The sequence below is a fragment of the Rhineura floridana genome, chromosome 2 (assembly GCF_030035675.1).
Source record: "Rhineura floridana isolate rRhiFlo1 chromosome 2, rRhiFlo1.hap2, whole genome shotgun sequence".
Classification (NCBI taxonomy): domain Eukaryota; kingdom Metazoa; phylum Chordata; class Lepidosauria; order Squamata; family Rhineuridae; genus Rhineura; species Rhineura floridana.
Genome location: NC_084481.1, coordinates 97,928,878 through 97,941,799, shown reverse-complemented (window position 1 = coordinate 97,941,799; position 12,922 = coordinate 97,928,878). Strand labels below are relative to the sequence as shown.

At 44.0% G+C, this 12,922-nt stretch overlaps 1 protein-coding gene across 5 annotated transcripts in view; it reads right to left on the bottom strand.

The window, feature by feature from the left end:
* The window catches only part of CTNND1 (catenin delta 1), a 62,038-nt gene extending 49,538 nt beyond the window's left edge, over positions 1-12,500 (bottom strand). For 4 of the 5 annotated variants that reach the window (XM_061609691.1, XM_061609695.1, XM_061609694.1 and 1 more), the window contains exon 1: positions 11,969-12,500. The gene's annotated coding sequence lies outside the window, so the exon portion shown is untranslated. Of the gene's footprint in view, positions 1-11,634; positions 11,704-11,968 lie in introns of those variants that run through there. The other variant, XM_061609693.1, reaches the window with a different exon arrangement.
* Positions 12,501-12,922: the final 422 nt, after the last annotated feature.

The window sequence follows — 12,922 nt, the reverse complement described above, 5'->3', positions numbered from 1 at the left end:
CTAGGAAGCTTGGCTTGCGGCTGGACCTTAAAGGATGTAGGACAGAATGTGGAAGGAGAGAGGCAGAAGCAGCAGCTGGTAATTACTAAGTTGACCATTCTGCTGGAAGAACATAGCAACCGGACATGTGGCAATTCCTTGCTCAACAAATTATATGTCTATAAAAATACCAGCCAACATGATACATTCTACATTGATAAGTTCTTGTACAATCATTTCAAGGCTCGTATGCATGCTTAGTGACATCAAAATATCTCCATATTATGCAATGATACTTTCAAAACTCATTTGCAGGTGTTCTGTTTCAGCACTACTCTACTTCAAAAAGGAAGAGAGAGAGAGAGGCCAGCTAGTTTTCAATTACAGCCTTACAGCAAATATAATCTTGGTGTTCTTTGAGATAAGGCCTTGCCTATCAGCTACACAGGAGCAAAGTCCTCTGCAGCCAGTAGCACTTGCCAGGAAAATCATAGCCTGCCTTGGATACTGTTTGCAGGAAGCAGCCACTAGGGCTTGGTCCTAGGACCAACGCCCAGCTGACTCAATTTTGCATGTTCTTTTCATGCCGAGAGGAAGAGGTAACTAGCACACCACTTAGCTTTGTCCAGATTATAAGTACCTACCTAGATCTTTTGCTTTACGTCCATGTTTGGAGATCAAGCCTCACCTCTTTCTTCTTGAACCCGATTTCCACTTTCACCTCAGTGACAGCGAGTTTGGCCCTTACATCCAGGATATAGAATCACCACACTGTGCCACGGGTTTCTAGCAATGCAGCCAGTAATTCCTCAGGATCTCTGCAAGTTTGGGGTGGTGATGGGCAGTTGCTAGAAACAGCAGTGGCTGCCAACTGTGCTCCTGCACCTTCATCAACCTGTTGTCTCCCTCAGTGTCCCAATTCCAGAGGCTTTGCATCCATTGAGAAACGGATCAAACGGTTACGAAAGTGGTATTTGAAACCTGCAAACTGTTGTTCTTCCTGAACCTGGCTAGACAGCAGATAATTCTTAGGCCAACAAATTCCCAATGGCTATGCACACACAGAACCTTAAGTCAAACATGCTTATGCAGACTAGCTGCCATGCCTCAAATTTGTGTCACAAGCATGCTTTTACCCACGGGGCACGACCATGAGCTCTCTAAGGTCACCTGACACCCAGCCCTAAAAGGACTAGATGGCTGATGCTTAAGCGGATATGAGCAACACCCAACTGAAGAAAGCGTTCAGTCTGAGGGGCCAAAATAGCCAAGTGTTTGTAGCTGCCTCAGAGAAATTCAACAGATGTGGCATATATCTATTGTCATAGTGTAGTGAAGTGGCCCCACAATTTCCAGCAACAGCTAAAATGACAAATTTATGGAGGATAAGGCTATCGATAGCTATTAACCATTGTGGCTATGTGTTGTATTCAACCAATCCTTACTCAGAGTAGACCCATTACAATCACTGTACCTAAGTTAGCTGTTTTTATTAACTTCAGTGGGTCTACTCTGAGTAGGACTAGCACTGAATAACACCCTATGGACTACCTCCAATGTCAGAGGCAGTATACTAGTTGCTGGGAATCACAAGCGGGAAAGAGTGCTGTTACATTCCCGTGCAGTTTGTGGGATTCCCATAGATGTCTATTTGTCCACCATGAGAACAGGATGATGGACTAGATGAGTCTTTGGTCTGATCCAGCAGGGCTCTTCTTATATTTATAGGGCACCAAGCTGGGAAAGGTTGGTCTAAACCAAGGCACTGCATGAAGGAAATACCTCCTTCAGTGTCCTGCAGATGGTTGGACTAGGAACCATGTCACCAGCTGTCTATCCTACACTGCAAGAAGGAAGTGCAACAATGAATGCTGATTGCAAAGATACATCAAGCTGGCAGGCTCTGAAGATTTAAACTGGAGTAAGCTACATTAAGGGCCAACTCAGCAGCTCAGTTGTTAGGAGTACCCACCATGGTCCTTCACAACCACAGGATCTTGCATCTTTTTCCATTCTGACATTCCTCGGAATAGCAAAAGAGCCCACCATTTCCTCAATCTTAACAGCTACAGAAAACCCTTGAGAATTGCCAATACGCTGTCTGCAAAAGGTCAGAAGGCAGAGGGGAGCTATGCAGGGTTCCAATAGTCCTGTTAGTGCTTTACTGCTCTTAAAAAGATCTCCCCACACATAAAAAGCCTCACATCCTTCAATACTCTGTGCGCTCTCTCCCAAAATTCCAAAGTACTGTGAAAGTCTCAATGCTGTAGAATAAGGACTCTTTAAAGTAGAAAAAATGGACTGCCATTAGCCCATTCCATGGACAAGATTTGAGTTTCCTTGCATCAGAGTAACTCATTACTCCTCAAAGTAAACATCGTTATGTGTGTATGCCACAATTTGGTACAGAATCTATCTTCCTGAAAATTTCACCTTTCACTCAAAAGAAAACAGCAACACAGAAGCAAGTTTCTGGGCCTTACAAATGTGTAGGTTAGCCAGAAAGCATGTGGGCAATGCTTTGTGAAAGTTCACAAGACTGAGTTGCTGACTAGGATTTCCAGTGATCGGTGTAGGGGTCTCCATGTTCCTCACAGACCCCTTCCCCACTTGCATTATGCATAGAATCCACCTCTTCTGCACAAGTTTTGGATTGCTAAAACATTAGTTCTGTGCCCAGGAAAGGTACACAGCCCAAACCATGATGCTTGCATCAGAGAGAGGGAGGGGGAGAGGGGGAGTGAGTGTGAGTGTGACAACAAGCCCCACCTTGTAACATCCCTATTCTCATAGCATGGATCACTGCGAGATAGTAACATAAGAAGCCACTTTATGCTAGGTCTGACTATTTGCCCATCTAGACCAGGACTACCTACTAGGACTAGCAGTAGTTCTCCAGGGTCTCAGGCAGAGATGCCTTCCCTTTCACCTGCTACTGGATCTTCCAGCTAAACTGGAGATTGCCAGGGACTGAACCTGGGACTTTCTGCATGCACAGCATGTTCTCTACCACCAAGCTATGGCCCTTTCCCACATACTTGGCATGGGGATAGGGCATACTCCTATCATGAAGGAGTTGTATTATATCCAAGAGGAGATCAAGAAGCCACTGCCTTCAATCTAACTCACAAAGCCCCACCCACCCAAACTCAAAAGCTTCTGTGTAGTTTCTACAGGGTCCAGGCTACTTCCTCTTTCCCCTGTTTGTATGCAAGATCAAAGCAAAGCATAACAACCTGCAAACAACTTGGTAAGTTTAGCTAGCAAACAGGAATAGCATGACAAAGGTCTGGAACAACAAGTGCTGCAGGTCTATTCTTTTGGTACATACCACACATCTGCACAAGAATAGGATCAAGTCTCATGTGACAATGAACTGCTATGGGTGTGGGCTATTTAATCTTCAGGTACTCATAACTGAATAGAATAGGATATGATCAGCAAGATCTGCAACACTGCCCCTGTAGCTGCCACCAACCCACACTCGCTGTTCAAAGAGGGAGCGTATTAGGTGCCACAGCTCTCAAAAAACATATTTTTTTACTGCAGAGGGGGCAAGACATGGAGAAATCATTCCCTTCTACATAGTAGGCACTGACCACTTCCAGAGAATATTAGTTGGTCCACTAAAAATGCAATCTTACGATAGACTGAGCATTGTTATTCTTCAGAACAGGTGTGGGAAACCTTTGGCCCTCCAGATGTTACTGAACTACAACTCCCATCAGCCCCAGCAAGCACAGCCAATGGCCAAGGATGATGGTAACCGCAGTTCAGCAACATCTGGAGGGCCAAAGATTCCTCACACCTGCTTCAGAAGCTTTAGTATTTGACTACTTCTCCGTTCCCTTACTTTCATATTAAGTCTCCCATGACACCCCCATTTTACTTTTTTAGGTCAGATAAATCCTGCTGTTTATGACATCTAAAGATATAAACCAGAGGACGTGTTCTCCACTCACGACAGATACTTCACAAGACTTTCCCTGCCAAGTCAGATTATATCACTCAATTCACTATAGGTGTTCAGTATGGCAGTGGTGATTAAGATACTTTGGAGAGACATCCAATGCAGCATTTGGAGCAGAAGGCAGGACTATGCATCTCTTGCACTCACATGTGCTAAGTTTCCCATCCAGCTACGCCTGCATTCCATTGCTGCTCTGTTCAGCACAGATTAGTCTTGGCTCAACCAAAGACAACCAAAGCCTAGCAAAATAAAGAGGCAACTGGGTGGGAAATTCATTAAAGAAAAGGTTCCAGCTACTACTAAGATGATGTACTTTAGCTACTGAAAATACACCACAGGTGCTCTGATGGACAAGGAAAGGACTCTTATCCAGCAAACATGTTATAGTGCTGGTGGGGATCCTGTGGCCCTCCAGATGTTGCTAGACTACAACTAGCATCATCTGTGATCATTGGCCATGCTGGCCGGGACTGAAGGGAGTTGAATCCAACAGCAACTGAAGGACAACAAACTCCTCATCCATGCGTTATAAGATCCAAGTGTGCATAAAAATAGCAATCAAACAATTCAAAACAGAATGTTTCTTCTTTTTCTACTGTAATTAAGCAACACCACAAGAGATGAACTAGCTACCGCTGAAATTAGGTGACTTGAACTAAAGAGATTTAGATTCTCCCATTTGTGTGTATGTGTGGGGGGAGAAACATCAACATCATGCAAAAAGCTTTTAAAGCCCTTTTGTTTTTCAGGCAGGAAGGAAGCAAACAAGGATTTCCTGGTCAGACAGGAAATGACATTGTATTTGGAAACATGCAGGAAAGAGAAGGCAAGTTTGCCTAACAAACACTAAAATTTTGCCTTGCCTAAATAGAGCAAGGGTGCAGGATGAGCGGACGATAATTTAAGAGAACATGGCATTGACACCCATGTTTATTCCCCAAAGGATCAGCAATCCATGCTTCCTTTTACAGCTGTGAACAGTTGTATTTTTTTTAAAAAAACTCCATACTCTCGTAACCTCCCTTCCTCTTGCCAACCAGGGACACAGAACATGCATCTTCTGTTTACTGTTTCTTTTTTAATCACCTTCGTTCTCTCTCCCTACTACGTCCCTCCATGAAAATATAAGGTAAACCACCTCTGAATATTTCTTACCACAAAAACCCTATGAACAGAGTACATGATTCACTAGAAAAGACAATAATGCTGGGAAAAACAGAAGGGAGTACAAAAAGAGGAAGACCAAACAAGAGATGGATTGATTCCATAAAGGAAGCCACAGACCTGAACTTACAAGATCTGAACGGGGTGGTTTGTGAGAGATGCTCTTGGAGGTCGCTGATTCATAGGGTCGCCATAAGTTGCAGTCGACTTGGAGGCACATAACAACAACCACCACCCCAGATCACAACCATGCCTTCAGCTTCCACATATCAAATCTAGATCCTACTACCTGGCAAGTGAGAGCCATGTTATACTGGGGTACTATACAAGGCACTATGCCTTCACTGGTTTGGGACACCAAATACACTGACATTTCCTGACAACCAAATATTTGAAGAATCCCACCCCTCAACCCAGCTCAGATGTAGCTCAGCCCAGATGAATCAGATGGAGAACCTACGTTGCTTATAACAATCACCACATTATGACAAGTCAGCTGTGTTATTTTCAGAATTACTACAGATAAGAGTTGTGACTTAGCCAGGCAAACTCTCCCCAAGATGTATTACTCAATACAGAATAAAAAGTCTGTGAAAATTGGTGAAACATTTCCTGTGTGTCAGTGACTGAGGTCGCCACTCGAGGGAGGGCATCATGAAGTAACAGGGCAATGGCAATCAGCAGACGTAGGAGGGGGAGAATCAAAGGAGGTGGATGGAAAGCAGATGGATTATCATAGCAAGTCATTTCAACTCTCCTGGGAGGGAGTGGCTCAAACAAGACATTTAAGCCACCTAGAAGCAGGTATTGCAGCCTTCTTCACCTAGACAAAACCAGCTTTTTCAATTCATAAGCAAGGCAGTGGCAGTAATGGTGCATGCAACAACATGTTCAGAAAAAAGTATGTACTACTCTAGAGGGCAGGAAAAGGGGTGTGCCGATTACCATGCAGACAGGACTATGCTGTAGTGCCCTTCCATTAAGGGTGGCTGGTTTTAGCAATCTCGTGTGTGTGTGTGTGTGTGTGTGTTTCTGCGGACGTGCGTGTGTGTGTACGTGTGAAAACAGTTCCAAGGCCAGCAACTCACTAAATGTTGCAATAGAGCTGGTCTCTGGTTGTGTTGAGCAAGCCTTCTTCCTAGAGGAAATCTGGAAGGGTGGGGGAGAGAGAAAGAAAGGCTAGAAACCCTATCAGCTCAGCTCATTGGCAATCATAAGAAAACTATACATAAAAAGACAGATTCCAAAAAATGCATCATCTTTTGTCCTCTTCTTGGCAAATAAGAGTTATCTCTATGATGAAAATTGCCACTACTGCTTTGTCTGACACCTTGGCTCATGGACTCTTTCATACATTACATGCCAGCAAACTTGGCTTTGCTATCAAATGTACACCTGATAGGGAGCTGCTGCCAACCACTGTGCTCTTAATATGTCATGGGTCAGTACAAAACCTAAAGGCTATAATATTAGAATTCTGCCAGTCAAAGATTTAGCCTTCAACCAATTAAATGCAACAGCTGAATGAGTACCATGGCTATATTTTACAGCGGGAGGGGAGAACCCTGTGGGCCTCCCTCTGTTGCTAGACCATGACTCCCGTCATAACCACTGGTTATGCTGAGCGGGGTTGATGGGAGTTCAACATCTAGAGGGCCACAGGCTCCCCATCCATGCCCTAAACGTTATTTCAACATGATAGGCTTTGTTTTTACTTGGGGAGACTGCAGCAGCCATATTGAAGCAGAACTGTCTGGCAAGCCACACTCTGCACTTGGCTTTGTTTGAAGATTGTGGGTGCTGGCAATAACTCTAAGCTGAACAACTGCAGAAGGGCGTGTCACAGGACTTGCTCCTACTTAGCCGTAAGAGGAACCAAGGCTGCTACTAAGGGAAAGCCAAGGAGATTGACTTTCTAATAGCAATGAATACCAGCAATAGCTCATCCCATTATTACAAAGACAGTTTGAGCAAGTCTGCTTCCACAACATCACATGTCTTTTCCCGACATTTGCCCTAAAACTAGGTTTCAGGGAAATCAACAGGGAGAACTAACAGTCTTGTTGTCAGCAGTGGTCTGTTCTTGCTAGCATCATTATCCCAGTTGTCTTTCCTTCCCAGCCCTGTCTCAGCTCTCCAGCTACTGGAGACAGAAGCGAATACAACAACCTCAAAACTCACATTTTCTTTCTTCTCCACTCAGAACGTCCAAAGTCCAAGTCAACTATGGACTCATTGGAGAATGACAAGATAACAGATTTTGCAACTGGAATAACACGTGTCAGCCTGTCAGAATAAGTTGCAAAGCAGGACAGATTAAAAAAATTAAAATCCTGAACTGTGCTTTTACAAATGGGTTAGGTATACAATTCTCAGCTACAGGTTTGGCTGATACAAGGTACTTCAGGGAGCCTCCAAAGTAAAATATGACCAGATGGAGAAGGGGAGATAAGACATCCAAGGAGACCCCCAAGAGCAAAGAAATGGGAGTCAAGGATAACAAGGCATGAATGCAAACATGTTCTCTCTCCCATCACTAAAAAGATGCTTAGCCCATTTTACCACTGCATTCTATTCACTTCTATCAACTATCTCCCTTTTTAGTTCTTGTGGTTGCATATAGCCCACAAGATAGGAAACTACTAGATGGTAAAAGTCACCACAGTTTGTACTTCCCTAAGTCAGTCAGCTGTGGCCCACACTTTCATGACTCAGATAATAGCAACCACTACATCGCCGCCCCCCCACTCCTATCACTATATTCAAAATAGCCCTGCAAACAGTTCCCAAGTCCCTTGATTAGCCAATAGCAGGTCCTACATCATCATGTTTCTAGAATGAATGCCCACATCATCACTGGTAACGTCACTATCGCTTAATGACCTCCATGACATTATGGGATGTTCTGCTCTTAATCTCCAGTTTTAGTATACAGATATAAAGACAAGACTCACTTTATGGTCTGAAGGCACATAAGGCCAGCTCCCTGCAGGGTCAGGTCTGGTCAGTGCCTGGATGGGAGACCGCCTGGGAACCATATGTAAGCCGCCTTGGGTTTCAATCATGAAAAGAAAGGCGGGGTATAAATATAACAACTAAATAAATAAATAAAATGTTAAACAAAAGCCAATGGATGGTTATAGGAAGTAAACTGTCCTTTGGATTCTAATTTCCTATAAACATGCCCAGCAACTTTTGTCATTCATCAGGTAAAAATACCTAAGAATTAAACCACCAGTCTACACCACTGAACAATCCCTTCCACTTAAGGTAGAATCTAGCAGAATATGTACTCCCAGCACTTTTCAGCCAACCATGAGCCAAGTTGAAACTCAGTTTTGACCTATATGGAAACCACTGCTTCAAAAGTCCTATGGCAAAAAAAATACAGGCAACTATGTTCACATTGCAGGATTTTGCCTATTTGCCAGTCCAAACCATCCTGACTTCTACCCACTGCTCCTGCTGGCAATACTGTAACTCATTAAACCTATCTGGCCTTCCAGCTACTGATACCAACACCTGTCCACTGTCTAATTCAAGTGGGGGGGGGACAAGTCATTTTAACTTTCAGGCTTTCAATACATTCTACTTTTGCATTCAAAAATAAAACTTGCCTAAGTTTAAGTAGACAGCTTGCAAGCCATTTTATCAAAGGAGCAAACCAGACTAAAATTTCAGCAAGTTCAAATACTTGTTTTTCACAAGTAGAAACAATTAGTTTAAATATTAGATTCAAGAGACAGTCCAGAAATAGTCAGAACCCTACCCGGCCCCCATTCCAGGATGTCAGAGCACCATGAATATCTGAACCAGGGAACATCCATGTGGCTGAGATTTTTCTACAATGCAATTAGCCAAAAAGTCAGCAACTATAGATCTCCAAGCTTGTCAGAACCTTACTTAAAGCTATTTCAAGGTTTAAGCAAATGCAAAACTGTAGAAGAACCATTCCTAGCTACATTTGCCACTTCTCGAGAACAAAAGCTTGGAGCATTACATACAGGTGTGAAAAGGGAAGAGCCCCATCTTGAGCCAATGTGAGGGCAGGAACCCAGTAGTAGAGCAAGTTCCACCACCATTGCCTGTTCCAGTTCAATCCTGTCCCCTCACTTTACCACAGAGCTGTCAAGACAGATTTGTTCTGCCTTCTATCACACTGTCCTATCTCATATTTGGAAGGCCAAAGGTTCCCACTATCTCCAGATTGTGACCCTTTACTCTAGGGCAGCACCAAGTCTATAATGTTGGATTCCACCCTTTCTCCAAGGAGCTCAAGATGGCACACATGGGGTTATTCAATTTTATAATCATAACAACCCTGCAAGGTATCTTAAGCGGAAACTAATCATGCAGTTTGTGTACCAGATTATATGTCTTACAGATTTTATACTGAACAAACATAAACAGGGGTTTGGGGGCTAAGTGGGGAATTAGAACCCAGGGCTCCCTAATTCATGCCCAACACAGTCCTAGAAAGTTTCTAAGCCCAGGTGGTTAAGAGCTTCTCTGAAGGAAGGAGCTGCACCTGTAACAAGGGAAAGACCCTTCTACCACTGACTTACTGCTGGTCTTTGAGATGTCATGACTTTCTTTAAAATGGAGGTAAGGAGAATTCCCCTCAGCTTATGTTCAGCCTAGCATTCTGCCCCACCCCATTGTGCAACCAAGCAATCTACAACTCAGGTACCAAGTGCTGAACTTTTCTTCCTGAAAAGGCAGCCACATGCTATAGTACTCAAGGGGTTAAGTGCTGCTTTTCTGAACATGTCTCAAGTTCTCACAGTTATCCACTAGACTGCCCAGAAATGTTTTTGGACTCAGCCTATCTAGGTATAGAAAAGGAGTCAATGAGTTACCAGTGGTTCAGTGCATTTACCCTATTCAGATGGAACCTAGCTGACATCCCCAGCCACCCTCCCCTAAAATTGTGTCATCCCCCCAAAGCAATCATCACCAGAAGCACGAGGGGTAGGCTATATGCCAGGAGAAACTGTCACTCTTTAGTTCAAGGGCTTCTCCCTTCCAGAGCTTGAAGTCCTGGGCCATAAATGGGTCAGAAGCTCCTCGCCACTGCTCACCTCCCCAGGAAATGTATAATCAGCCCAAGTGACAAAACTATATAGCAAAAGGGGGAGGGGGATGAGGAGTTGACTATGCTGTCCAGAACCTCGAAACTACTTGCCCTCCTGTATTAAGATATTTATATGCAGGTCCCAAGGGAGACAGGGAGAGTGCCTACACACTGCCAATCCCCTCCTTTCTTTGCACTGAGGGAAGGGAGGATTTCCCCCCTACTACATACATTTATTCACCCTGGCAGAAACCCAAGATTTCCAGGATTTTAGAGAAATGACTGTGCTATATGGCAACTGCTGAACTCACAAGCCACCATGTCTTGTTGTCAGGCCCAAACACAGAAAGCCCCTCCCTGCTCCCTTTTGAAGTGCCTTTGTGTTCTGGCTCCACGGAGAGCAAGCTCTTTCTCAGGGGCTTGGTGGCCAAGGAAGGTTACTACTGTAATGCCACCGGATTATCTACCTCCGCGAACCTGGACAGGAACAGTACAAGAGACAAAATGGCACAGAAAGGACAGTACAGGGACTAAGCCTACTCCTCCAACAGCTGCATGGTTAATTGCTCTTGCTTTTCTATCCCTTCAGCCCAATATATGCTGGGTACAGTGGTCTGTGAAAATTGCTTTGGGATGTTAGCATCTTTGTCTGGTGTCCACATTCCTCCACAAGATCCAGAATCTGCACCCTGCTTCCCCAGGAGTCTCCCTGGAACTCCTGCCTTTAATAAGAAATCCAAAAAGAAATTACAAGCTCTATCCAGTGAAAAAGATACCTTGACCCTATGGCTACAGAACATTTCAAAGCGTTAACAGAGGCGTGTCTCTGCCCCAAAGCACTTGCAGGCTAATATTCAACAATGGGGGAGGGCAACAGGAAAGACAAGAGAGAAAAGGAATGGGAAAGATGGGATGGATGTTTGAGCAAATGCAGTTAACTTTCTTACAAAAATTTAAAGAGTGCAGTTAACCCCGATTGTTGATGCCATCAGTACTTCCCACAGGAAGACACCCACCTTAATGAAATTTAAAACTAGGAACAGCACCAGAAGCCAACATCAGCTGGTTTAAAGATCATTGGCCCCCAAGTATTAAGCCTCACCATTATGAGGATAGTTTTTAAAAAGTTTGTAAGAGTCACAAGTTAAGAAGGGGAGCCCACAAAAAACCTTCAGGGTTTAAAAAATCTCAGCGCTTTTAGACAAGGACAGGATTGCTTTAAGACAAGAACCCGAAGTAGATAAATCCATGCACAGCCCACAGTCACCTCCCAATGCCCGATAGCAAAAAGGCCCACTCCCTCCAAAGGCGGAGACTGAACCCCAATTTATTTTTTTAAGGGAATTTTACATTCTCCTACCCAAAGAGGAAAGTTCTTGCTCACTATGGAGTCTATTTCTGAGTAGTCGCTCAAGAACAAGAGAAAGATGCCTCCACCCAAACGCACCTGGGGAAAGCAAAATGGGATCCACCCAACACTGCGCCCTTTGCAGCGTGTTTGACAAGCGAGCTGCGAGGAAGAACGACTTGCGCAGTCAAACTTCTTTGCTCTCTTTAAAGGAACGCTTTTTGGAACAGGGAAATTAAACTTACTTCCCCAGGAACCCCCTCACATTCCTCTCCTTTGGTTTCCACAAGAAAGGAAGGGGGAGGGGAGACCGAGAACAGCACAGTCCAGCAACTAACACAAATGCAGATGACCTTCCATACAACGCAAAAGTTTTTTTTTACAAGCGGCAGGAAAGAGACAGAGAGGTGCCTTTTTAACAAAATCGCCTTACCTTTGTAGTTTTTTTTTTGCCCTCTCCCCTTCGGGAATCGCGCAGCCCCTTTCGCGAATGCTAACTAAGCAAGTTTTAGTTGTCCCCTTTGAAGGCTTAATAAGAGGGGCAAAGGCAGGATTTCGGCTGACTTGTTTGTTATAAGTAGAGAGTCGCCGACCCAACTGCTCCTCAAATTCTTCCTATAATCATTCAAGTTGACAACTTCTTATAGACTCTGCACGGGACTAGACGCCTTTTTGTCCCGCTGGAAATGCAAGGGAGGAAAAAAAACCCCAAGCGTGCAGTTTCCTAACAAAGCATTAAAGAATCCAAGAATAAAATCTCTAAGGGAGATATAAAAAAAAACGCCACCATACACACACACAAAAGACGACGAAAAACAGAGGAGCGCTGCAGCGATCTTTTCCTCCACCTCCTTTTCCTGCGGGACCTTTCTCTCGCTTTTTTTCACCTCTCCCCCCCCCCCCTTGCTCAGCTCCAACACCTAAAATGGAAGTTGCACCCAACCAAAGGCAAAGCAAGCTGGGTGGTGACAAACTGTATGTTCCAGCCCAACCCCTCTTTCCCTAAGTGATGTCAGCTTCAGCACAGATCCAATGGGAGGCAGGCATCAATCAGGGATCCTATGTTATCCAATAGGAAACTTCATTGTAGAATTTCTTTTTTAAAAAAAGAAAGACAAAAAAAGGGAAAATCGCATAAGAAGGAAAAAACAAGGAAAGAGAACTTTTAAAATGATAAACAAAACTAGGCCTCTATTAAAAGATAGAGGCACGATATCTACATTGCAGGATTCCTTCACATTCCAATTCAAGTAGCAAAACTTACACGATTTCAACCGGGAAGATTCCGGGGCCAAAGTCATTTAAAAAAATTATTTATGTTCCCTATCTTCGGTGAGCTTTTACTCCACCTTTACTGTTCGATCCTATGCATGCTTATTACTCGGAG